The sequence below is a fragment of the Gekko japonicus genome, unplaced genomic scaffold, assembly GCF_001447785.1.
Source record: "Gekko japonicus isolate JY-2015 unplaced genomic scaffold, Gekko_japonicus_V1.1 scaffold2535, whole genome shotgun sequence".
NCBI classification, from domain to species: Eukaryota; Metazoa; Chordata; class Lepidosauria; order Squamata; family Gekkonidae; genus Gekko; species Gekko japonicus.
Window position 1 is genome coordinate 37,864 of NW_015174349.1, and position 23,766 is coordinate 61,629.

At 49.3% G+C, this 23,766-nt stretch overlaps 1 long non-coding RNA gene and 1 other non-coding gene across 2 annotated transcripts; one reads left to right on the plus strand and one right to left on the minus strand.

The window, feature by feature from the left end:
* Nucleotides 1-1,711: 1,711 nt before the first annotated feature.
* LOC107121393 lies at nucleotides 1,712-3,128 on the minus strand. The gene is made up of 3 exons (XR_001482861.1): nucleotides 2,017-3,128; nucleotides 1,847-1,906; nucleotides 1,712-1,744 (listed from the first exon to the last, which is right to left on the minus strand). It is a non-coding gene; the product is annotated as an uncharacterized LOC107121393 (long non-coding RNA).
* An 18,641-nt stretch (nucleotides 3,129-21,769) lies between these two features.
* TRNAD-GUC lies at nucleotides 21,770-21,841 on the plus strand. The gene has a single exon. It is a non-coding gene; the product is annotated as a tRNA-Asp (tRNA).
* Nucleotides 21,842-23,766: the final 1,925 nt, after the last annotated feature.

Below are 23,766 nucleotides of genomic sequence, written 5' to 3' on the forward strand. Positions count from 1 at the left end.
ATAGCAGATCCTCTGGCTCCCACCACCACCTTCTGAGAGATGAAGTTATTCACAAGACTATTCAAGAATCTGCGGGATGCCCCATGTCTAGCAGAGTTAGATTTCCAGCAAATATCTGGATAGTTGAAATCTCCCATGACCACTACATCCTGTCTCTGTGAAAGTTTAGCAAGCTGTTGTACAAATGCATCATCCAGTTCCTCCAGTTGGTTCGGAGGTCGGTAGTATACCCCCCACAACAATATCCCCTTCTCCCCCCCCCCTATCCTTACCCACACACTTTCAACAGGGCAACTCTCGAAATCCTGAATTTCAGTGCAAGCGTATTTATTCTCGACATGTAGTGCCACCCCGCATCCTTTTATGTTAATTCTGTTCCATTTGAACAAGGTATATCCTTCAATCACTGTGCTCCATATATGAGACTCATCCCACCAAGTCTCAGTGATACCTATCAGATCATACTTACTTTCCAATACTTGAAGTTCAAGTTCCTCCTGTTTATTTCCCATACTCTGTGCATTAGTATAAAGACATCGCAGATTACAGACATCCTTTCCTACCGTAGGTCCCTTCGATTTTACATTAAAATTACTGAACCCACCTCTCTCTCACTCATTTATTCTCTAGTCACTCCCCTTTCTTGAACTTAGCGTTGGGGATTGGATGACCCTAAGTTTGGGAGGGGGATATAAAATACAATTTCTCCCTATCATATCATTTCTCCAGTTTGTTGTAGTGGTTAAGAGTGTGGACTCTAATCTGGGAGAACCATGTTTGATTCCCCACTCTTCCACATGCAGCTGCTGGTGTGACCTTGGGTCAGTCACAAGTTCTCTCAGAGCTGTTCTCTCAAGAGCAGTTTTTGAAAGAGCTCTCTCAGCCCCACCTACTCCACAGGGTGTCTGTTGTGGGGAGGGTAAGGGTAAGGAGATTGTAAGCCACTCTGAGACTCCTTCATACGTCTTCAAAAGGGAATTACGGCTTCAAAAGGGAATTAGACAAGCATATGGAGCAGAGGTCCATCAGTGGCTATTAGCCACAAGGTATAGATAGGGACTCTGGGGCAAGTGATGCTCTGTCTTCTTGGTGCTTGGGGGAGGGGGCCAACAGTGGGATGGCTTCTAATGTCCTGGCCCCACTGGTGAACCTCCTGATGGCCCCTGGTATTTCTGGCCACTGTGTGATACAGAGTGTTGGACTGGATGGGCCTTTGGCCTGATCCAACATTGGCATCTCTTATGTTCTTATGTTAAGAGCAGAGGTCCATCAGTGGTTATTAGCCACGAGGTATGGATAGGGGCTTTGGGGCAAGTGATGCTTTGGAGAAAAATGGCGTCATAGCCGGCTGAGGTCCCGCCCCTCCCCAACCCCACCCTCCCTTGGCTCTACCCCCCAAATCTGCAGAAATTCCCCAACCCAGAGTGTGCCCAGGTAGGGGCCTCAGTCGGGTACAGCACCCTCTCCAAAGCAGCCATTTTTTCCCAGGGGAATGGATCTCTCTCGTCTGGAGATCAGTTGCAATCCCAGGGGATCTCCAGGGCCCAGCAAATAGAGTATAGTAAATACAAAATAAATTGCTGAAAAAGTTCACAAAAATATAAAGATGTAATACATTTCAAATATCAAAGATGTAATTTAATATTTGTTTTCCAGCAGGTGCTAGCAGGTATACAGCACAGGAACAAGGACGAACACTTCTCGAGTCTATCTGCGTTCGTTTCGAGTGATCTTTCTCAATCTCCTATCAACAATAACAAATACAATATAATAGGAAACAAGAAACTCCAAAAAGTCTCACAAATGACTTAAATACAACTTAATAAAATTGTGAAATAATACATACAGTCTTCAATATTCAATGAACTTCTGCAATTCAATGCACCACAAGGGTATCCAAAACATTCTGTCAATTTAAACATAATAACAAATATTAAATATAGTTAATGTTCAATAAACAAATCAACAGTCCAAAATAAAGGTGGTCATCCTGAATACTATATATCAATAACTCACCAAAATGGCTCACACAGCTCCTACACACTGATTCTTTTACATGGACAAGTCAGTCTTACTAGTTAATTGGAAGCTTCCTCTATAAATACAAAGTGCATATCCGGTTTGGGCAGCCAACTGACCAGAAGAGAAGGTAAGTATGTCATAAGTTGGCTCCTACACACTGATTCTTTTACATGGACAAGTCAGTCTTGCTAGTTAATTGGAAGCTTCCTCTTTAAATACAAAGTGCATATCCGGTTTGGGCAGCCAACTGACCAGAAGAGAAGGTAAGTATGTCATAAGTTGGCTCCTACACACTGATTCTTTTACATGGACAAGTCAGTCTTGCTAGTTAATTGGAAGCTTCCTCTTTAAATACAAAGTGCATATCCGGTTTGGGCAGCCAACTGACCAGAAGAAAAGGTAAGTATATCATAAGTTGGCAACCAGCTATTTACAAAGAGGGTAAATATGTGGAAGAGTATAGAACAAAGTATATTAAGAATAGAGAATCTCATGAAGGGTTTAAGGAACATAATAACAGGCAGGGATATAGGAGGGTGTAGATTCATTCTCCTAAAAAACATGATAAATCAAGGGCAGCATTGAGACCAGTGGGATATTCTGTTTTTAATACAAAAGTCCAGAAAGCCTCTCTTTGCAGTAATATTCTCTGCATGTCACTGTGTGTATAAGGTTTGGGTTTCACCACTTCCAAGACTACACATTTAAAGTCATTGGGTCCGTGGCCCGCTATATCAAAATGCTGGACCATAGGAGCCGTTATACATTTATGCTTCAATTTCGATCTGTGTTCCAGGATCCTAGTTCTCAATGCTCTTGAAGTTTGCCCGACATACCTGTGCGCACAAGCACATGTAATTAGGTAAATGACGGACTTCGTGGCACAAGATGAAAAATGGGTGAGTGTTTTCTTAAAATTCAGTTCCGGAAAATCCAGAACACCTGTCTCTGACATCAAAGAACAGGCCGCACAGTGACCACATTTGTGATGCCCAGGTGGTAAAGTGTCTTGCACAAGAACTTTAAAGGCGTCTGCTCTGACAAGTTTGTCCCCAATGTTCTGTGTTCTTCTAAAGCCTATATGAGGAGGTAAAGAGCACGCCCCAATATCCCCCAAAATGTGCCAATGCTTGAGAATGATTTTTTTAATAATATAAGATCTATTTGTATGTTGAAAACAAATATTAAATTACATCTTTGATATTTGAAATGTATTACATCTTTATATTTTTGTGAACTTTTTCAGCAATTTATTTTGTATTTACTGATCTCCAGGGCCCACCAGGAGGATGGCAACCCTATGTGTACACCAATGTTCCCTCTAAGCTGCGGAGTCTTGTGAGCAAAAATTCTACTTTGTGAGCTACTGGCATTAAAGTTGTGAGCAAGTCATTTGGCTCCTGCATAAATTAGTTTGCTCTGGAGCCATCCTTCCTGAGCTAAGACAAAAATGTGTGAGCCGGAGCCTTAAAAACTGTGAGCTAGCTCACACTAACTCAGCTTAGAGGGAACACTGGTGTACACATACCTGAGGTGTACACTGACCCCTATTTTCACCTTTGATGACAGGTTTTGCCACTTCTTTCATTGTTTCAGTATCCTGGAAAACCTCTTGCATGGGAGGGATCTCGTCTGTGCTTGTGTGTGTGTGTGTGTGTGTGCGCGCGCGCGCGTGCATACCATGGGAAGAGATGCCTCCCTCGCGCAGCTTTCATAAGAACTCTTGCTTGCCCCCAGCTTCAGCCGCAGCTGATCTTCAGGGGTGGAGTGTGTTGCCGTTGTCGCCCTCTGTATGAGTTCAGCACAGGCTGTGCGGGAATATTGGAGCTGGAGAGGGGCCAGGTGTCCGGTTGCATGCATGGGCCTTTTGAGAAATGCTTCAGAAAAGATCCCTCCTTGCCTGTGCCCGCGTGGCCGTGCCAAGGGTATCCGTGTGTCTGCTGTGAGCATGATGCCGCTTAATGGCCCACGAGAGGGGGACCCCGCCACATGCAGCCCCGTCCTCCTGCCCTCGGTCGGAAGAGAATTGTTTGCACAGCACTTGGGGAAGTAAATCATCCTGGAGAGACTGAAGCGGAGGTGACCAGCTGGGCCCGTCTGAGCCCCGCCTGGACAGCAGCTTTATCTTGCCTTGTAAAACTGCAGAGGCCCAGACAAAAGAGTTAATCGCCGCCTTTTGTTTCCCTCCCGTCACTCTTCCTCCGCCCTCCTGTTCTGCAGCACGACAGAAAGGCAAGACGAGAGCAAATCCATCACTGTCGGGGGCGTTCGGCAAGATCAGCACTTTTGGGGGGTTTATGGGGGCCTGGTCCATCAGCAGCTCTCCCAAACTGCAAATGCACTGCAGGCGAATCTCTCCTCGGGAGAAACGTCCCGGCAACCCAAGGAACCAACGTCCAGGCCTCGAGTCGTGCCACTGACCAGCAGCTTCATGATAAATGACACCACAGAGCTTCCCCATTCCCAACAAAGCCCTTCGAGGCGGCTGAATCCACCTGCAGGCAGCGGTGGACGGCTGTGATGTTCAATGGCCCTTCTCCAAAGCCACCCAGGCCTCCCTCTGCCTGCCTCCCCACCCTCCTTCATCCCCCCCCAGAGATGCAGAGGAGGCAGAGGAGGGGTGTGTGTGTGAGAGGGACCGCAGTGGTGATTGACAGGTTAATGAAGCAATTCATAATAGCGATATATATTATAACCACAGTAGCAGCTTGTAAATACCCAGTGTGCCCTATACAGATAAACATACAAACATATATACAAGTGCCTGCGTTCACTTCTCTGCACACTCAAGCATATCTCGGCAGGCTCGGAACATGGCATTGATGTCGTGCACCAACACAGGCAGGGCAGAGAAGAAAAGGAACCTCCTAGCGGAGCCATAGCTGTGAGTCGTCTGGGGCTTTTATTCAGTCCTACACAGCCTGCCTTCCTCGCGACAACTCAAGGTAGGATTAAAAAAATATTAAAAACTAATAACAAATACAGTTTTTTTAAACATTAATTGTTTTTGTGTGAGCATAACCATGTACAACAATATCCCCTTCACACTGAAATGTCTCCCAGAGCAATTCGATTCTCAGATAGTAGCATCCTGACCTTGTCAAGAAGGCCATTCCAACCGGTGCGAACTGCAACAGAGGGTGGCCAGGTACACTGATGCCTTTGCCCATTTGCATGGCACCGCCTCCAGAAGCTTTGCACAGGTGAGCAGAGCTGTCACAGCGGAACAAGAGGGGAGAGGCCGTCCTGCAGATATGGGAGTCCTACACCCTGAAGGACTATTCGGCCAGTACCTTAAACAGGGGCTATTTTTGGGCAGGAACGCACAGGAACGGAGTTCCGGCTGGCTCCCGAGTTGGCCACGCCCAGCAGGAGCTCATTAGCATAGTAGGCCACACCCAACAGCAGGAACTCATTCAGATTGGCTACATTAGGGGTGTGTGGCCTAACATGCAAAGGAGTTCCTGCTACAAAAAAGGCCCTGGGTTTTGGCAACAAACAAGGTCAACAGAATAAGAAGCAAAAGGTGGGTGTGGCTGGATGACCACACTTCTGGTAACATGGGGGTGTGGCCTAATATGCCAATGAGCTGTGCTGTCAGGGGTGTGGTCTATTATGCTAATGAGTTCCTGCTGGGCTTTTTCTACAAAAAAAAAGCCCTGCCTTAAACTGAACCCAGAAGCCGATCTCTAACCAATAAAGCAACTGCAGAATAGGGCCAATCCACACTGTAACATCCATGGACTTAAGACATGCACAGCTTAACCTGCTTGTGGCAGCTGCTTCCACAAAATAAGTGTAATTCAGTGTTCCCTCTCAGCTGAGTTAGTGTGAGCTAGCTGACAGATTTTTAGCCTCCGGCTCACACATTTTTGTTGTAGGTCGAGAAGGATGGCTCCAGAGCAAACTAAGTTATGCAGACTCAATTCGCTCACTCACAACTTTAATGCTGGTAGCTCACAAAGTAGACGTTTTGTTCACAAGACTCCACAGCTTAGAAGGGAGAACTGTCATCCTCCACCTAACTTCCGGTCTGAATGGAGCGGCAGCATTCTGTACCAGCTGAAGTTTCTACTTTGCCTTCAACAGCAGACTGAAGCAGAGTGTAATTTTATTGAAGTTTTTTTTGTTGTATAGGGCTTTAAGATTTTCAGAAGGCATTTTGGGGACTCTAGTCAGTTTGTTTATTTGTTCATTGCATTTATATCCCACAGTGGGCTCAGGGTGGCTCCCAACATGGATATACAAAGATAATTAATATATAATTAAAAACAGTTCAATAAAGCAGGACGGCAACTAAGAAATGTCCATCACTCAGTGATTAGCAATACCTAACAGTGGCCCATCTGTCTAGCAAACAATCCCTGGATAAACTTGACCCCTTCAGACATATTTTGTGGGGAAGTTTTGTGGATCCCCCACCCCCTGTCCCATTCCAGCGTTGAAATGACGGGCACAAGAGTCTGCCAAAAAGGCACCCCTTATATTCTGGCAGATATGTGTCACTTTGGATACATAATCAAGTGAATATCAGAATTAGAAAGACTGGAGTGTAAATGAGTTTTTGCTGCGTAGCGACAGCAGCTGAACACCAGCATTTGAAGAGTTAACAAACAAGCAAAAACAAAATAGAGGCCTCGTATTTAAATCTGAGTAGCTCCTGCTGTATACATGTGATGGAGGCCATGATTTGCCATGCTTGTCATATGTCCCAGTACTTCCTGGTCCTGCAGAAAGAAGGATACTATAGCATGTGACAGTGAAATCACTAAGTAACCCCTGCAGAATAAAAAGGGAGCGTGGACAACTGAACTATTCAACTCGAAAGCCAGTCGAGTCCGACTCTAGGGTAGCGGTGCTCATCTCTGTTTCCAAGCCGAAGAGCCAGCACTGTCCGAAGACGTTTCCGTGGTCATGTGGCCGGCATGACTAAACACCAAGGCGCACGGAACGCTGTTCCCTTCCCACCGAAGCGGTACCTATTTATCTACTTGCAATTTCTTGCTTTCGAACGGCTAGGTTGGCAGGAGCTGGAACTAGAGACGGGAGCTCACTCCGTCATGCGGCACACTCTGGTCTCGAACTGCTGAACTACCGATCTTCCACAGCCTGCAGTTCAGCGTCTTAACCACTTGAGCCACCGCAGCTCCTTACCGGTTTTACTGGCCCCCAAATATAAGCCCACTGGTGGCCCAGGCCATTGGGCTACACTTGCTGTGCATTCAGATGTGTCAAGGAGGGCATCCACGTCATCATTAGGCCCCAGCCCAGTCAGCTGGAAATTCACTTTCCCCTCAGGATGCCCCATTCAGCCGGCACCACGGGTGGAGGTTGTCTGGACTCCCACGTCTTACACAGCTCCTTGATCACAGCAGCCTTTGGGTTCTTCTGCTGCTGCACAACATCATGGAGAACCTTCGCTTGGTGCTCCGCAAGACACTGTCCAAACTGAGCCAAATCCAGAGGTCATTTTGGGGGGGGGGAACGCGGGGGAACGCTGTTCCCCCGGGTGAGGTGCAGGGGGCGGGGAACATGATGAAGCCCCGCCCCCTGCTTCCGGCTGCCCCGCTTCCAGCCCTCATTCAGCCAGGAGGAGGCAGGAGAAGAGGGAGGGTAAGTTGCTTCCTCCCCGCCTCTCCCCACCCCTGCCTGCCTGGGGCCAGGGAGGGCCTTGGCGGGGCTTCCCCGCACTCCCGCTGGTTTTGCAGGTCCACCGCCGAGCCCCTGATGTCAGAGGGTGTGGCATATGCTAATGAGTTATGCTAATGAGTTCCCCTAGCTCTTTTTCTATGAAATGACCCCTGGCCAAATCCATCATTGTCGGTGGGGGCAGACCAGTCTTGGTCAAACCTGGGACAGTTGGAGTCAAAAGTCATACCCTCCTCCTTTGCAGAATCCTCAGCACCGTCTATGGGTGGCTGACAAAAGGTAGCCGCAGCCCACAGACCAAAATTTTGGGCTTTTGAGAACAAATACTTTGAGCAAGGATGGGTGCACCGTAGATGGGGGAGACTGGATAAATAAATGTTCTCAGCACATTGATGGCCCTGGACTCCAAAACCACAGGGCACACCCCATCCCCTCTCTCCAAAACGGGGACACAAATTTCCCTGCAATATTGTTGTCTCCTCCTCCGTGTTACTCTCACAACCACCACCTGTGATGTAGGTAAGGCTGTGGGAAAGTGACTGGCCAAAAGGAAAGGTCTCCCAGGGAGCATGCATGCCAGAGAGAGGGCTTGAAGCGGGGCCTCTCAGATCCTTGTCCAACAGGGTACTGGGCTGGTTCTTGGATATTCACTGGCTTGGATATTCACAGCCGTTAAGACGGAAGGCAAAGGGACCAGGCAGAGCTCATCTGGGGTCTCAGGAGATATTTGCTCTCAGGACTCCCCTGTGCTAATCTAATCTCTCACAAATAGCAATTTAATTTTCATTACGTAAGTTGGTCATTAACATCCTATGTTAAAGAACAGATTTGCTAAATAAGGAAAAGCTTAGCAGCTATTCTGTGAGAGACAAAGTCTGAGTCCAGTCAGGCACCTTGAAGACCAGCAATGTTTAATTTTGAGTATAAGGAGGGGTCATTTCCTGCAGGAGCGCACAGGAGCGGAGCTCCAGCAGTAAAGAGCCCAGGGGGTGGGCACATGCAACAAACCCCTCCCCCTGCTCGCAGCAGCCCTCAGTCAGAGCAAGAAGCAGCCAGGTGAGTTGCAGAGCTCCCCCCAGTCCAAAACAGATCCAGTGGCACCTTTAAGACCAAGTTTTATTCAGGCACAAGCTCTCCCTCCGCTGCTAGGACATATCTGCACGCCCCCTCCAACAGCTAGCAATCCAAAACAGTCCAGTGGAGCCTGAGCGGTGGGTGTTGCCTTCTGACACACTTCCAGTGATGTCAGGGGGTGTGGCCTATGCAAATAAGTTATGCTAATGAGTCATGCTAATGAGCTTCTGCACCTCTTTTTCTACAAAATGACCCCTGAGTATAAGCTTTCGTGCGCATGCCTGCACCCAAACGCTTATACCCCCAGAATTAAACTTGGTTGGTCTTAAAAGGTACCTGACGGGACTCAAACTTTGTTCTATTGCTTCAGACCAACACGGCGGCCCCCACCTGAATCTGTGAGAGAGGCATTACTCTCTGCAGGAGTCCCTACTGTGCTGTTTAGCAACTCTCACTTCCAGAAGGGTATTTTATTCTTGTCTGTGGGTTTTGTTTCCTTAACCAATTCTAAATTTTAAGCTGCTTTAAACGTTTTCTTCCTTTTACCCCATGTTGTGCCAAAAGTCTTTCCTTTGAGAAGCCACATAGCCATTCAAAACACGTTCCTTCTGAAGTATTTGAAAGACGGGGCAGATGGATGGTAGGCTGGAAACGTCGCTTTCTTTAAATGTATGTATTTGATTTATTTATTAAATTAGATCGACTAGGCCACCCTTCCCTGGAAATGGGCTCAGGTTGGCTTGCAACAAAATAATATACAAATCTCAACTTAAAACTTAGTTAAAACAATCCAATAATTACCATTAATAAAAACACCATACATACAGTATATACAGGGGTTGTTTTGTAGAAAAAGAGCTAGGGGAACTCATTAGCATAAGTCATTAGCATAACTCATTAGCATAACTCATTAGCATATGCCACACCCCCTGACATCACTGGAAGTGTGTCATAAGGGGCCTGGCGGTGGACCTGCAAGGCCGGCGGGAGTGCGAGGAAGCCCCGCCAAGGCCCTCCCTGGCCCCAGCCAGGCAGGGGTGGGGAGAGGTGTGGAGAGGCGGGGAGGAAGCAACTTACCCTCCCTCTACTCCTGCCTCCTCCTGGCTGAATGAGGGCCAGAAGCGGGGTGGCCAGAAGCAGGGGGCGGGGCTTCGTCGTGTGCCCCGCCCCCGCACCTCACCCGGGGGAACAGCGATCCCCCGCGATCCCCCCCGAATCGACCTCTGAGTATGTAAGATGGCAGAAGGAATTCCAGCTCCCCAGCCTCCCTGGGGGTGGTTACAAGGGACAGAGAATTACGTAAGAGTGCCAAAGAATTTATTAAAGTAGATCTACTAGGCCACCCTTCCCTGGAAATGGGCTCAGGGTGGCTTACAACAAAATAATATACAAATCTCAACTTAAAACTTAGTTAAAACAATCCAATAATTACCATTAATAAAAACACCATGCATACAGTATATAAGATGGCAGAAAGAATTCCAGCTCCCCAGCCTCCCTGGGGGTGGTTACGAGGGACGGAGAATTACGTAAGAGTGCCAAAGAAGCCCTGTCGCTGCCCTCAGCTGAAGGCCTGGCGGAACATCTCTGCCTTACATGCCCTGCAGAAAGGTAACAACTCCCACAGGGCACGGATGTCTTCCGGCAGAGCGTTCCATCAGGTGGGGACCAGGACTGAGAAAGCCCGGTCAAGGACAGTCAGACTTCTCTCGCGCCCGGGACTACCAGGAAGTTTATATATGCAGGGGGCCATCAGCCTGTTTCCCCCTTCTCATCTATGCATAAACAGTTGAGGCAGAGTCATTAGCCTAGAGCAGGGGTGGACAAATTTGCTTAGTGCAAGAGCTACACAGAATAAACGTCAGATGTCTGAGAGCCACATAACACGAACAAATATTACAGACATGTTTACATTGAAAAATATGCAGATTTGCTTTTTATTAACATTAAGTGAGACTGTGAAAAATAAGACGAACATCTGTCAGACTCTTGAACAAAGTTACTCTCAACAACACTCTCTGGCAGTGATTTCATTTATTGAGGAATAAAGATGTTTCAAGCTAAGGCTTCTGTGTCAGAAATAAAGTTCTGGCTCCAAGGCCCAAAGTTATGCATAGTTCAAACAGGCTCTCCCCCCCCCTCCGGTCCAGTCCAATCATAACCCACATTCACCCTGCCTAGGTTTCACGCGCTCCAGCCCCCACCAGTAGGTCTACCGTTACATTATCTATTTCTGCAGCGCAAGCACAGGCAGCAACCAAGGTCATCCCTGAGAAGGGAGGCCACTTAGGAAGAGCTACGCAGCCACTACAACCAAGCCATTCTCACACTCACACACTCATTCCCCCCCCCTCAGGATTTCCCAGTACCCATCCTAGGCCCCGTAACAGACGTAAGTCGTGGCAAACGAGACACCGCGCTTGACAACATCCCATTTAAAAAACATTTCCTTGCCCACACAAACAGCTTATCTCCAGCCACATAGTGAACGTTTTAAAAAACCTGCATGGCCAATCAAATCTCCAATAGCCAATCAGAAGTTCTGCTGGGCAAAAACACCACTTGGCCCCATCTTCCTTCTATAAAAACACTTGGGCCAGGAAAGGTCCGGGCAGGCATCGTGTTGGGGACCCCTGATCCAAATAAATAGATTTCTTCAGGGCTTTTTTGTAGAAAAAGCCCAGCAGGAACTCATTAGCATAACAGGCCACACCCAACAACACAAACTCATTAGCATATTAGGCCACACCTCTGACATCACAGCGTATTAGCATATTAGGCCACACCCCCATGTTACCAGAAGTCTGGTCATCCAGCCACACCCACCTTTTGCTCCTTATTCTGTTTACTTTGTTTGTCGTCCAAACCCAGGGCCTTTTTTTTGCAGCAGGAACTCCTTTGCATGTTAGGCCACACACCCCAAATGTAGCCAATCCTAATGAGTTTCTGCTGTTGGGTGTGGCCTGTTATGCTAATGGGTTACTGCTGGGCGTGGCCAACTCGGGAGCCAGCCGGAACTCCGTTCCTGCGTGTTCCTGCCCAAAAATAGCCCTGGATTTCTTTGTTTATCATCTGCCTAGGACGGCATGTGGGGCTTTGGCCCTTGCCTGGGCCACTTGCAAGGGGTAGGGCCTGCCCTTCATGTGCGCCCCTTCTCCCCCCCCATCACATGAAGCAATCGAAATGATGTAACATGTACAACAAACAACACCTGGATTGCAGAAGCAGAGAACACACTAGAAAACTGTGTCATGCATACAATGAGATAGGGCAACAAACCACTGATCCAGGGTCACCCAGTGGGCTTTGGGAGGGGGAGATTTGAACCCAGGTCTTCCTGTTACTTGAAGTAGTGCACAAGGCTGAAGGCTAGGGATGCCAGCCTCCAGGTGGGGCCTGGGGATCCCCCAGAATGACAGCTCATTTCCAGATCCGTCCCCCTGGAGGGTGGGCTCTCTGTGGCCTTGTGCTCTGTTGAGGTCCCTGTCCTCCTCTGGCTGCACCCCCAGATCTCCAGGAGTTTCTCAACCTGGATCTGGGAACCCTATGTGACACCCCCCCCCCAGGGACCTGGCGACGACCCAAGCTGCACCCTCCATGCTCAAAGACCTTCCGGACCAGATACCTGGGATGAAAAGAGCAGCCAATCACCAGCTCCACACGCCGTCCGGGGACAAGATGCTCAGCCCTGGCCTTATTGCGCTCCTTAACTGTCCTTCCTTCCAAGCGAGGAAAGAAGAAAGGCTGGCTGGAGGAGATGGCCCCAGCTCCCCCTCAGGTGCCGGACACCCATGTGGGAAAAGCAGCGCTAATGTGGTTTAAGAAAAAAACCCAACCACTTATGCATAGCGAGGGAGGGCTTGTTAGCTGCAGCAATGAAAGAGTAGCGGGGATGAAGGGAGACAGCTGATATGCTTTGATTACTTACTTTAACCAAGGCGGTGCTCAGAGACTCGGGCTCAGGGTATATGTGGAAATGTGTTATTAATTGAAATCTGATTAGTGGCAAACACACAGTGACATTTTACATGATCCCGTTATGTCTGATGAGTCACCACTGCAAGGGTCGTCCGTGCTGTAGGGCAAGGGGGCTCTTCCGGAACTGGGAGGGGATCAGGGTGGAAGAAGCCGGGCCTCTGGGCAGGACTGAAGAGGTGGCAGCGCAGAGGGGGGTGCCCGGGGGACAGGGCAGAGGCCCAGCTGCCAAGTTTTCCTGGGTCACCTCTGCTACCCTGAGTCGGCTTAGGGGGCGGCACTTTAAACAGGCACTCACCACCACTGTCTTTAGATATAAATATACACAGAGATGTACATATACATAGGAGCTGCGGTGGCTCAAGTGGTTAAGTCGCTGAACTGCAGGCTGTGGAAGGTCGGTAGTTCAGCAGTTCGAGATCCGGGTGCCGCAGGACGGAGTGAGCTCCCGTCTCTAGTTCCACCTCCTGCCAACCTAGCAGTTTGAAAGCAAGAAACTGCAAGTAGATAAATAGGTACCACCAGGGGTCATTTCGTAGAAAAAGAGCTAGGGGAACTCATTAGCATAACTCATTAGCATATGCCACACCCCCTGACATCAGGGGCCCGGCGGTGGACCTGCAAGGCCAGCGGGATTGTGAGGAAGCCCCGCCAAGGCCCTCCCTGGCCCCAGGCAGGCAGGGGTGGGGATAGGCGGGGAGGAAGCAACGTACCCTCCCTCTTCTCCTGCCTCCTCCTGGCTGAATGAGGGCTGGAAGCGGGGCGGCCGGAAGCAGGGGGCGGGTCTTCGTCATGTGCCCCACCCCCTGCACCTCACCCGGGGGAACTGTGTTCCCCCGCATTCCCCCCCGAAATGACCTTTGGGTATTACTTCGGTGGGAAGGTAACAGCGTTCTGTGCGCCTTGGTATCTAGTCGTGCCGGCCACATGACCACGGAAACGTCTTCAGGCAGCGCTGGCTCTTCGGCTTTGAAACGGAGATGAGCACCGCAACCCTAGAGTCGGACTCGACTGGCTCTTGAGCAAGGGAACCTTTACCTTTTTACTTTATGTCCAAATAATAAATGGAACTTGTGACGTAATGCAAAGACAGCACAGTAGCAATAAGAGTGAGTCAGTACTGTTATGTCTCTTCACAGAGACCAAAGAACAGTAAACTGCATCGCTGCTGACAAAACCAAAAGCCGATATTCCATCTTAATAGTTTGTCTTGCCTGCTTCTCATTGAAAAATGAAACAATTTCTGTCTTCTGTCTTTTGCGGGGTGTGTATGTCCCCCCCCCCCAGGGTGGTAAACAGAGCCAGTGCACTGCCGGCGCTTGCACTTTCAGAGGTTTTATAGAATCATGATCTTCCCAGTCAGTTTGCTGCAAGTCAAGATCTTTTTCTAACCTTCCCTAATCGAGCCTTAATAAGTCTCTATCACTTTCAGGCTCTTGGGCTACTTCATGCCCAACACAATATTTGTCTATCCCCCCCCCCCGTCACTCCTTTGTTTATTCACGTGTGTTAACAATACATCCACTCCCCCCTCCATGAAAAAGTGTTCTGGTGAACTTCAAAGCTTACTCATTACCTTGGGATGTTTTGGTTGGTATTAATAAAAGGTGTTGCTCTCCCGTTGCTTTTAGATTTTATTCTGAATAAATACGGTGACCTACAATCTGGTCCATGGGGTCGCAAAGAGTCGGACTCGACTGTGCGACTGAACAACAACAAACAACAGTTTCTGTTGGCATTCCATTTTTATTTAATTTAATTTTTATTGATTTTTATTTATTCATTTCCTTATATATAGTCTGCCTTACTCACTGACAATCAAGACAGATTACTGTAGCATATGATAACCCAAATATAAATATGAAACACAGCATTCGGCATCGGGGTCAGGAATTTTTTTCCCCTCCAGGCCAGTTTGACTGTAGATCCTGGAGGCTTTTTGTCATCTTCTGGGTGTGGAACAGCGGTCACTGGGGGTGGAGTGGGGAGGTAGTTGTGATTTTCCTGCATTGTGCAGGGGGCTGGGCTAGATGACCATGGAGATCCCTTCCAACTCTATGATTCTATCATTCATTCAAATATACATCAACATCTTGACAGCGTGGATTTAACTATCAATGCCAGCTATACATTGAACTTACTTTCATTAGTATTTTTAGTTCTTTAGACTCCTGAATGATGTTTTCTTTTCCACATTTCCCCCCTCAATTAAATCTCTGGGATGACAACAGGAAGCTTCACATTTCCCCCCCAGCTATACTCATTTTACCACACTGCCAAATTTACCTGGAAGCAGGAGGCAACTCACTAGTTCAACTTGCATCCTTTGTTTATTTATGTATGTTAATGTACACCCCCCCCCAAAAAAAAAAGTGTTCTGGTGAACTTCAAAACTTACTCATTACTTTGGGATGTTTTGGTTGGTGCTAATAAAAGGTGTTGCTCTCAGAGGTGACCCCTGCCCCTGGTCCCCCCATCTTTCACTACTTCCAACTGTCAGATCAGGGAAACAAATAACACTTGACATTTTTGAGTTGAAACTTACTACCTCGGTGTCTCTGTATGTCTTTTGGCAGCATTACTCTGTGTCCACCTATGAACCTGGAATACTAGCCTTGTGATCAGTCCATGCAATCCCTTCAAGACAGGTGATGCTGCTGACTGCGCAGGCACAGAAAGCCAGCAGTGTCTCCGCTGTAAGAACACAAGAGAAGCCAACGTTGGATCAGGCCAATGGCCCATCCAGTCCAACACTCTATTCACACAGTGGCCAAAAAACACCAGGTGCCACCAGGAGGTCCAGCAGTGGGGCCAGGACACCAGAAGCCCTCCCACTGTTGACACCCCCCCCAAGCACCAAGAAGACAGAGCATCACTTGCCCCAGACTGAGAGTTCCCATCTATACCTTGTGGCTAATAGCCACCGGTGGACCTCTGCTCCATATAAGACCATAAGAGAAGCCAATGTTGGATCAGGCCAATGGCCCATCCAGTCCAACACTCTAGTCACACAGTGGCCAAAGATACCAGGGGCCACCAGGAGGTCCAGCAGTGGGGCCAGGACACCAGAAGCCCTCCCACTGTTGTAGGTTCAGTTAAAGGATCCACCTGTCTGTGCATGTGCAAGAAAGGGGGTGAATTGTAAGCGATCCCATGCCTGACAAGGAGGTGACCCAGCCAGGACCTCGGAAGACTTGGGCCTTCTTCTCTAGGGAGAAGATTCCGTTCACAGGCAGTGCGAGTGGGGAGGCATCCACGCACTCCTTCTTTGTCCCTAGCTGAGCAAGGCCAGAGACTGCACCCGCTACAGGCAAAGCATGTGCTTTCCCCTCTGACCTAGGCCATCGTGGAGACTCACACTATTGCCACTGAGAATATCCAGGGAATATCACGGATCAACACCATTTTTTACACTTAAAAGATCTTCATAGTTCAACATCAAAACGCTGTTTCCTTCCTTCTAGTGAACAAATGCAAACCCGTTAAGTTTTTTTAAAAAAAAGAAAAGACAGGAGCTGATTCCCACGCAGTCCTGGTGGAGCTCCGGTCCCTCGGAAGCAAACAAAGGCAAAACCGGGACCGCAGACAAAGCACGTGAGCCTTCCTGCTGCCCTCATTACAAAGAGTCCCACAGCTGTGGCCTGCCTCATGCCAGCAAAATAAACCAGATGGAGTGCATCAGTGGAGCCCGTCCAAGTTGTGAAGGATAGCCCGGAATGTCCTCCAACCATAATGGATTGTTTGAAGGTGGAGCCAGTGCAAACAGCCTTCCGTGGCATGTGCCACAACAAGGTGCAGCGAGATGCTAGGAAGAAGGTCCCATGCGGAACATCAGCTCCGCTTTGCATCTTAGGGCCATGGCAGGACTCGGGTAGTGGGGGAATCTGTGAAAGGCATATGGGACACCACACTTCCTGTAGCCTGGCTGGCTGGATACCCTGTTATGAAGAGATGGGAGTTTGTCGAGACAGAGTACGAGGCTGCCATCAACCGCTGTACTCAGAACACTACAATGCGGGCAGCAGCCAAGCTCTCCTTGTGCCCTTTCCTGCAAGAATCTTTGTGTAGACCCATCATTCTCCTTTGGCCGTGCATCCTTAGATGTCCCCCTACTCAGACATCTTTTGTAATCACCTGACAAGAGAGTGGTGGCCGCACTCCCAGTTCTGGGACAACGGAAGGACACGTGGGCCTCAGCGCAGGCCAGAGCGCCGTCTTCGGTGCTCTTGTGCCAGTCACAATAGGGTGGAGTCCTCGCTGAGGGGGGCGCGGGGGTTCCTGTGTGCTTCAGGGACAAAGTGAGTCCGGCTTGGAGGCTTTCTTCGCTCTTCCTGCAATTTGGCAAGGGTGGGTGAGGCCTACAGTCCTTGCGATTGTGAGGGGGGGGGAAAGCACAGCTGGGAATGTGTTTCCCTTTGAAACCAATGGAAACGGAAACTGGAGGGAAATGGGGAGGGGAACCCCACCCCAACTGCTATAATGAACAACTACCAGCACCACACTCCATGGGTACGACTGCTGAAAAGGAGCATGATCCAGTCACATATGTTCCATGCATGATACAATAGCGCTGCAAGCACACAGCTGCGGACCACACACCATCGGGGACTCCCAGTGCAGGCTAGCCATGATCAGGGTTTAATTTGAGTGACAGCTCAGCCACAGAGGTGTTCTATTTATAATCCCTGTATACTGCTCTTCTTTTTGGAAAGTTCAGGGTAGCTGACCTGGGACTCTGAAGAAGTCCGCCATCACGACTCTGACTGGGCCACGACTCTTTATGCTCGCTCAGCCTGGCTGGCTCTACTCATCCTGAGCAGGAAGCCAAACATTCACCATGCTGTTTGGATGCATTGAAACAAATTGCAGGATTGTAGAGAGTTCTCTGTCCTGAAGCTACCATTCCCCCCCCCTTCCATCTGCCACCCTCCTTTATTAAAGGAGGGACTTTGGAGGTTTCTGAGCTGAGAATTATTACTTACGTGTCTCAGCCTATCTGTGGTGTTTGCCCATGAACCTAGCCAGGGGTCATTTCATAGAAAAAGCGGTGCAGGAGCTCATTAGCATATCTTATTTGCATATGCCACACCCCCTGACATCACCGGAAGTGTGTCAGAAGGTAACACCCACCGCTCAGGCTCCACTGGACTCTTTTGGATTGCTAGCTATTGGAGGGGGGGGAACGTGCAGATCTGTCCTCGCAGAAGAGGGAGAGCTTGTACCTGAATAAAACCTGGTCTTAAAGGTACCACTGGACTGTTTTGGACTGGGGTGGGCTGGGGGGAGCTCTGCAACTTACCTGGCTGCTTCTTGCTCCGACTGAGGGCTGCTGGGAGCAGGGGGTGGGGCTTGTTGCAAGTGCCCGCCCCCTGGGCTCTTTACTGCCGGAGCTCCGCTCCTGTGCGCTCCTGCAGGAAATGACCCCTGAACCTAGCTAATCTTGCCATCAGTTCCTGCAACTGCTGCTCAAACATATTTCGCCAACTGCACAGGTATAACAAGGACAGACGAAAGGCATTCTGTCTGATGCTGTTCATTTGAAAGCTGCATCCAACTGTTCAGACGCAAAGTCATTTAATTCTTGATACCAGTTCGTCAGCGTCATGACTCAAAGGTCTGTGGCCCGGGGGGGGGGGGGAATGCTGCTTCTTTTCTGGGAAATGAGATGTTTTGAATATCTCCACACCAGTTCAGAAACTCCAGTTAGTCCAGAATGCCATGGCTCGGAGATGAGAGGGAGCTAGGAGCAGCCTGTGCAGAACTCCCCTCCTGCATCCACTCCACTGGCGGTCCATCCGTTCCTGGGCTCAGTTTAAGTTACTGGCTTTCACACAGAAAATCAGGGGTCATTTCCTGCAGGAGCGCACAGGAGCGGAGCTCCGGCAGTAAAGAGCCCAGGGGGAGGGCACATGCAACAAGCCCTGCCCCCAGCAGCCTTCAGTCAAAGCAAGAAGAAGCCAGGTAAGTTGCAGAGCCCCCCCCGACCCAAAACAGTCCAGTGGCACCTTTAAGACCAGGTTTTATTCAGGTACAAGCTCTCCATCCTCTGCGAGGGCAGATCTGCACATTCCCCCCCCCAATAGCTAGCAATACAAAACAGTCCAGTGGAGCCTGAGTGGTGGGTGTTGCCTTCTGACACACTTCCAGTGATGTCAGGGGGTGTGGCCTATGCAAATAAGTTATGCTAATGAGCTCCTGCACCTCTTTTTCTACGAAATGACTCCTGCAGGAAGCTGTCCAGGGCGTTGGGCCCTCGTTGTACCTGTGAGAACCCCTCTCCTCTGACGCACCACCCCCACAGCTTTGCTCCTATCACCTTCTCCAAACTGGCAAAAACAACAACTGCCCCCTCTCCTGAGGAGGCTGGGAAGGGAAGGCTCTCGTTCTCCCAGCTTTCCACACAAACTATGAAAAAAATAGCCAAGAGGGCTTTTCTGTGCAAGCAATAGAGTGGCAGTGTACTAAACAGAGGTCATTTTTGGGGGGAACGCGGGGGAACGCAGTCCCCCTGGGTGAGGTGCAGGGGGCGGGGCACATGACGAAGCCCCACCCCCTGCTTCCGGCCGCCCCGCTTCCAGCCCTCATTCAGCCAAGAGGAGGCAGGAGAAGAGGGAGGGTAAGTTGCTTCCTCCCCGCCTCTCCCCACCCCTGCCTCCCTGGGGCCAGGGAGGGCCTTGGCGGGGCTTCCTCGCACTCCTGCTGGCCTTGCAGGTCCACCGCCGGGCCCCTGATGTCAGGGGGTGTGGCATATGCTAATGAGTTTTGCTAATGAGTTCCCCTAGCTCTTTTTCTACGAAATGACCCCTGGTACTAAATGATTCACAAAGTCACTTGGATAAATGATTAGGGGCTCCTGTGTCCTATAGGACCACGTGTCGCTTCCTGAAATGAGGGTCCCAGTCGATATTTTTTGCATCATTTAATGTGTCACGCTAATGCTTATGCTTCGGGGGGTTTTCCTGGTGGTTCCAGACTTCTCACATCCCCATGCATAGGCTATTGGATGTCTTGTTTTGTCAACTACTCACTCTGGGTAATCGGCCCTCAGTCCAAGTGAGAAAAGTGGACCTTAAATAATGTAAATAAATGAAATGAAATAAACCACACGAGTTCCTTTGGAGACGGGGAGGGTACACACAGGGCAAACATGCACTAAATAAACAAATGTGTAAAATGGAGAGTGTCCCGGGAGAAGGACTGCTACTGAATCTGTGCCAGGGGGAAGCTCTCTGTCCATGGCCACCCCCCAGGCAGCGGAGGGGCACTGCTTCTCCCCCGATGCCCACCAGGTAAGGCAGTGTTGGCTTACTGGAGTCTTGTCAAAATGATCACAGAATCACAGAGTTGGAAGGGGCCATACAGGCCACTGAGTCCAACCCCATGCTCAGCGCACCCAGAGGAATGCGCTGCTGGTTTCGACCTGCCTCAAATCCCCTTCCTTCATATTGCCTGTGAAGTCACTCGTTTAACAAAGAAGTCGGAGAGTGATTCAGCAAGAACACAACTTTATTCTTCAACTCGAACACAACTCCAACATGGATCAACATCTGATAGCCAGAACAGAACGGTTCAGCTTTTACATTGCAGTTGTCCTGCTTTTAAACTTTCCCGGCTAATGTAGCCACACCCACTGTACAAATACCAACCAATACGGTTGTTCATATAAGGATCAATCACAGACGTTCCTGCTCAGGGAGCTTGCTGTAAAGTGATTGGCTCGGTGCTTCCTGGGCTACCAATGTGATTGGATGGATTTGGATCCTAGCCCAGGACGAAGCTCAACATGGCAAGTCAGTTAAATGTTTCACAACACATAATGCATTCAATGGCAGCTTATTTATTTATATTTATTTATTTATTGATTTATTCAACTTGATATACCGCCCTAACCCCCGTAGGGGTCTCTGAGCGGTTTTACATGAAGGGTGCTAGTCACAATTTTAACCCTAACTAAGGCCACATTTTTCCACGGGGAATGGGACAGCCTACCGGCACCCCAGGTGAAGGTAGATGTCTCTTTTATTCTGGTCTGGCTGGCTTCTTTCCCGGCGGTATCAAGCTGTTGTTCTTCTGGCGCATTTTTTGCGATCCGGCGCACCGGCGGCGTCCTCCTCAGGTCCCGGCTATGTCCCTTTGGCTCCGCCGTGCCCCCGGGTGACATCACCACACGCCTCCTGCAGTACGACAGTCACCTGTTGTTCCCGCTGCCAGCCACCAGGGATCTCTCCTTCCGGCCTGCTGCTCACCGCTCGCTGCCACCGCGTCGCCGTGCTGCCTTGCTTCCACCGCCGGTACTCCGCCATCGCCGCCATCTCCGTCGCTATTGCCGTCGCCTCCACACGCCTCGCCAGAGGAGGGTGCCCCCCACCCTTCTAAGGGTGGGTACCCATTTATCTACTTGCATGGATGTTACGTCTGCTTTTGAACTGCTGGGTGGGTGGGAACTGGGACTAGGGTCGAGAGCTCACCTCGACCACGGTGGGTCTCGAACAGCCATAGTGGCTGCTCGAGTGTTGTTAAGGCAGGCATTTACTGCCTGCACCACCGCTCCCGTCTACATTACATTGCCCTTCCCTGTGAATTGTTGTCTATATTGCATTGAGACAGGCCAGAAGACAGACCATCCCATGGGACATAGGCACTGCCACGGAAGTGCCCATTATACCCCATGAGTATTGCAGTCTTGGATGTATGTGGCTCCACCACTGGTAGCAGCATTCCAGATGGCAATGCCCATTTTAGCTCTCTTGTTTGTGTAAGCCAGTGGTACCTGAAATGTGTAGTGTCTTTGGGGCACCACCATTCTCAAGGTTCAAGTTGGCTCTTGAATACTCTAAACATTTGGATGATCCCTGAACATGGGAGGGAGGGAAACTACTGGCATGTCATTACGGACGGCCAACTGGATCTACAGCAAACAGTCCAGGAAACCCAGTCACTTTTGGAATTGCTTTGAAGAGATGTTCCAAAGGCAGCACTTTGGACCTTTCACTAGGCAAAGGCCTAGTCCTGTTATCTCAAGGGAGCAGAGCCTCCAAAATTTGGAGAGGGGGCTGTGGCTCAGTGGTAGGGCATCTGCTTGTCATGCAGAAGGTCCCAGGTTCAATCCCCAGCATTTTCACTTAAAGGACCTAGCAGTTGATGATGTGGAAGACCTCCGCCTGAGACCCTGGAGAGCTGCTGCCAGTATAAGTAGATAATACTGACCCTGACGGACCATGTTGTCTGACTCAGTATGAAGCAGCTTCGTGTGCTCATGTGTTCAAACTTCTGTCGACAGCGGACTCTTTAACTTCCTGCCCACTGCCTTGTTGGGGCAAACGAAACAAAGACAACACTGCAGGCAAGAACTTGGCCAGCATTTTCCCACTCCCACTCCAGACACCTGAGAGATGGAGGAGATCGCAACAGTTCCAGCCTGAAAGAGTCACGCAAAGACCATCCTTGCACCCTTGTTCTTGGCAATGTCTTTGGGGACGTATTAGTGGGCACCCTCTGGCAGGATGAGTCTTCTTCAGCCCGCCATCTGCAAGTGGCCCCCTCCTGCTCGCTGATACAGCTGTAGAGTCAGGGAAGAAGGAAGGAAGTTCTAGTACTGGAGGGAGTCTGGTCGCAGATTTCCATCCAAATGTGGCGAAGGAGCCTGACTTCAAACTGAAGCGCTAGACCTGGAGAGGTTCCCCTGAATCCCGTTCCCAGCTCCCCTCTTCCACTCTTGAGATAGCCGGCGTCTTGGCTTGGTTAGAGATACATGGCACAGTTGCCAACATGTCCTGAGAGTGCCAGAAAAAGTTAATGTGGAGTTCTGGTCTCTTCCCAGGATGCATTTGGGCTGCTGCCCATAATGATATGTATAATTGCAAAGGCCTGCCAAAAAAAGCAGGCTGGATTTAATTGAGTCAACACACTGCTATTAATAATAAAATGGCAGAGACTTTGCTATTAATCACTCGCATTGGCTTTATTGCAGGCAGCGTTGGGTACCAAACAAGACCTTTAAAAATGGTACAGTGCAAACTTACTGGGGGGAATAAGATACACCTGCTAACAAAAATAACAGCTAGAAAGGAAACAGAGAATAATGCCTTCCAAACAAAAGCTCCCTCCTCCCTTCTAGAGGTCCAGATGAATGAGAGACACACACCCCACACACCTTCCGCCCAACTTTTCTCCCCTTGAAAGGAACCTGACTGCTGGAGCAAAGAAATGCATGTAGGAGGAGGAAATGCTTCACCAACAGCTTAGCTTAAGGTAGCCATAAGGTTTCCCTTGCTCGAAAGCCAGTCGAATCCGACTCTAGGGTTGCGGTGCTCATCTCCGATTCAAAGCCGAAGAGCCAGCATTGTCCAAAGATGTTTCCATGGTCATGTGGCCGGCATGACTAAATGCCAAGGTGCACGAAATGCTGTTACCTTCCCACCGAAGTGGTACCTATTTATCTACTTGCAATTTCTTGCTTTCGAACTGCTAGGTTGGCAGGAGCTGGAACCAGAGACGGGAGCTCATTCCGTCATGCGGCCCTCTCGGGTCGCGAACTGCTGAACGACCGACCTTCCACAGCCTGCAGTTCAGCATCTTAACCACTTGAGCCACCACAGCTCCATACTCAGAAGCAAATGCTGGTCAACAAAATATTTGCAAGGGCAGATCTAGGAATATTCATGAACACACCCATAATTAGGAAGATGGAGAGAAAGCACCCAGGAGAATGAAAAGAAATGCAAAATGTATGATATCTTCTATGCGGAAGGATCTTGAGAACCCAAGTGGAAGGACATCTGCCGGGGTCTAGCACATCTGCCTTCTCCTAATCCAGACAGCTATGCCCAGAAAACTGAAAAGCTGCTGTTTCAGTTGAGTTTTTATAATGCCACACATCTGGGCACTATTTTCAATTGTGCAATTCTCTCTTTGCAATTTTTTTTACATCTGGGCACTATTTTCAATTGTGCAATTCTCTCTTTGCAAAATTTTTTACATCTGGGCACTATTTTTAATTGTGTAATTCTCTCTTTGCAATTTTTTTTACATCCGGGCACTATTTTC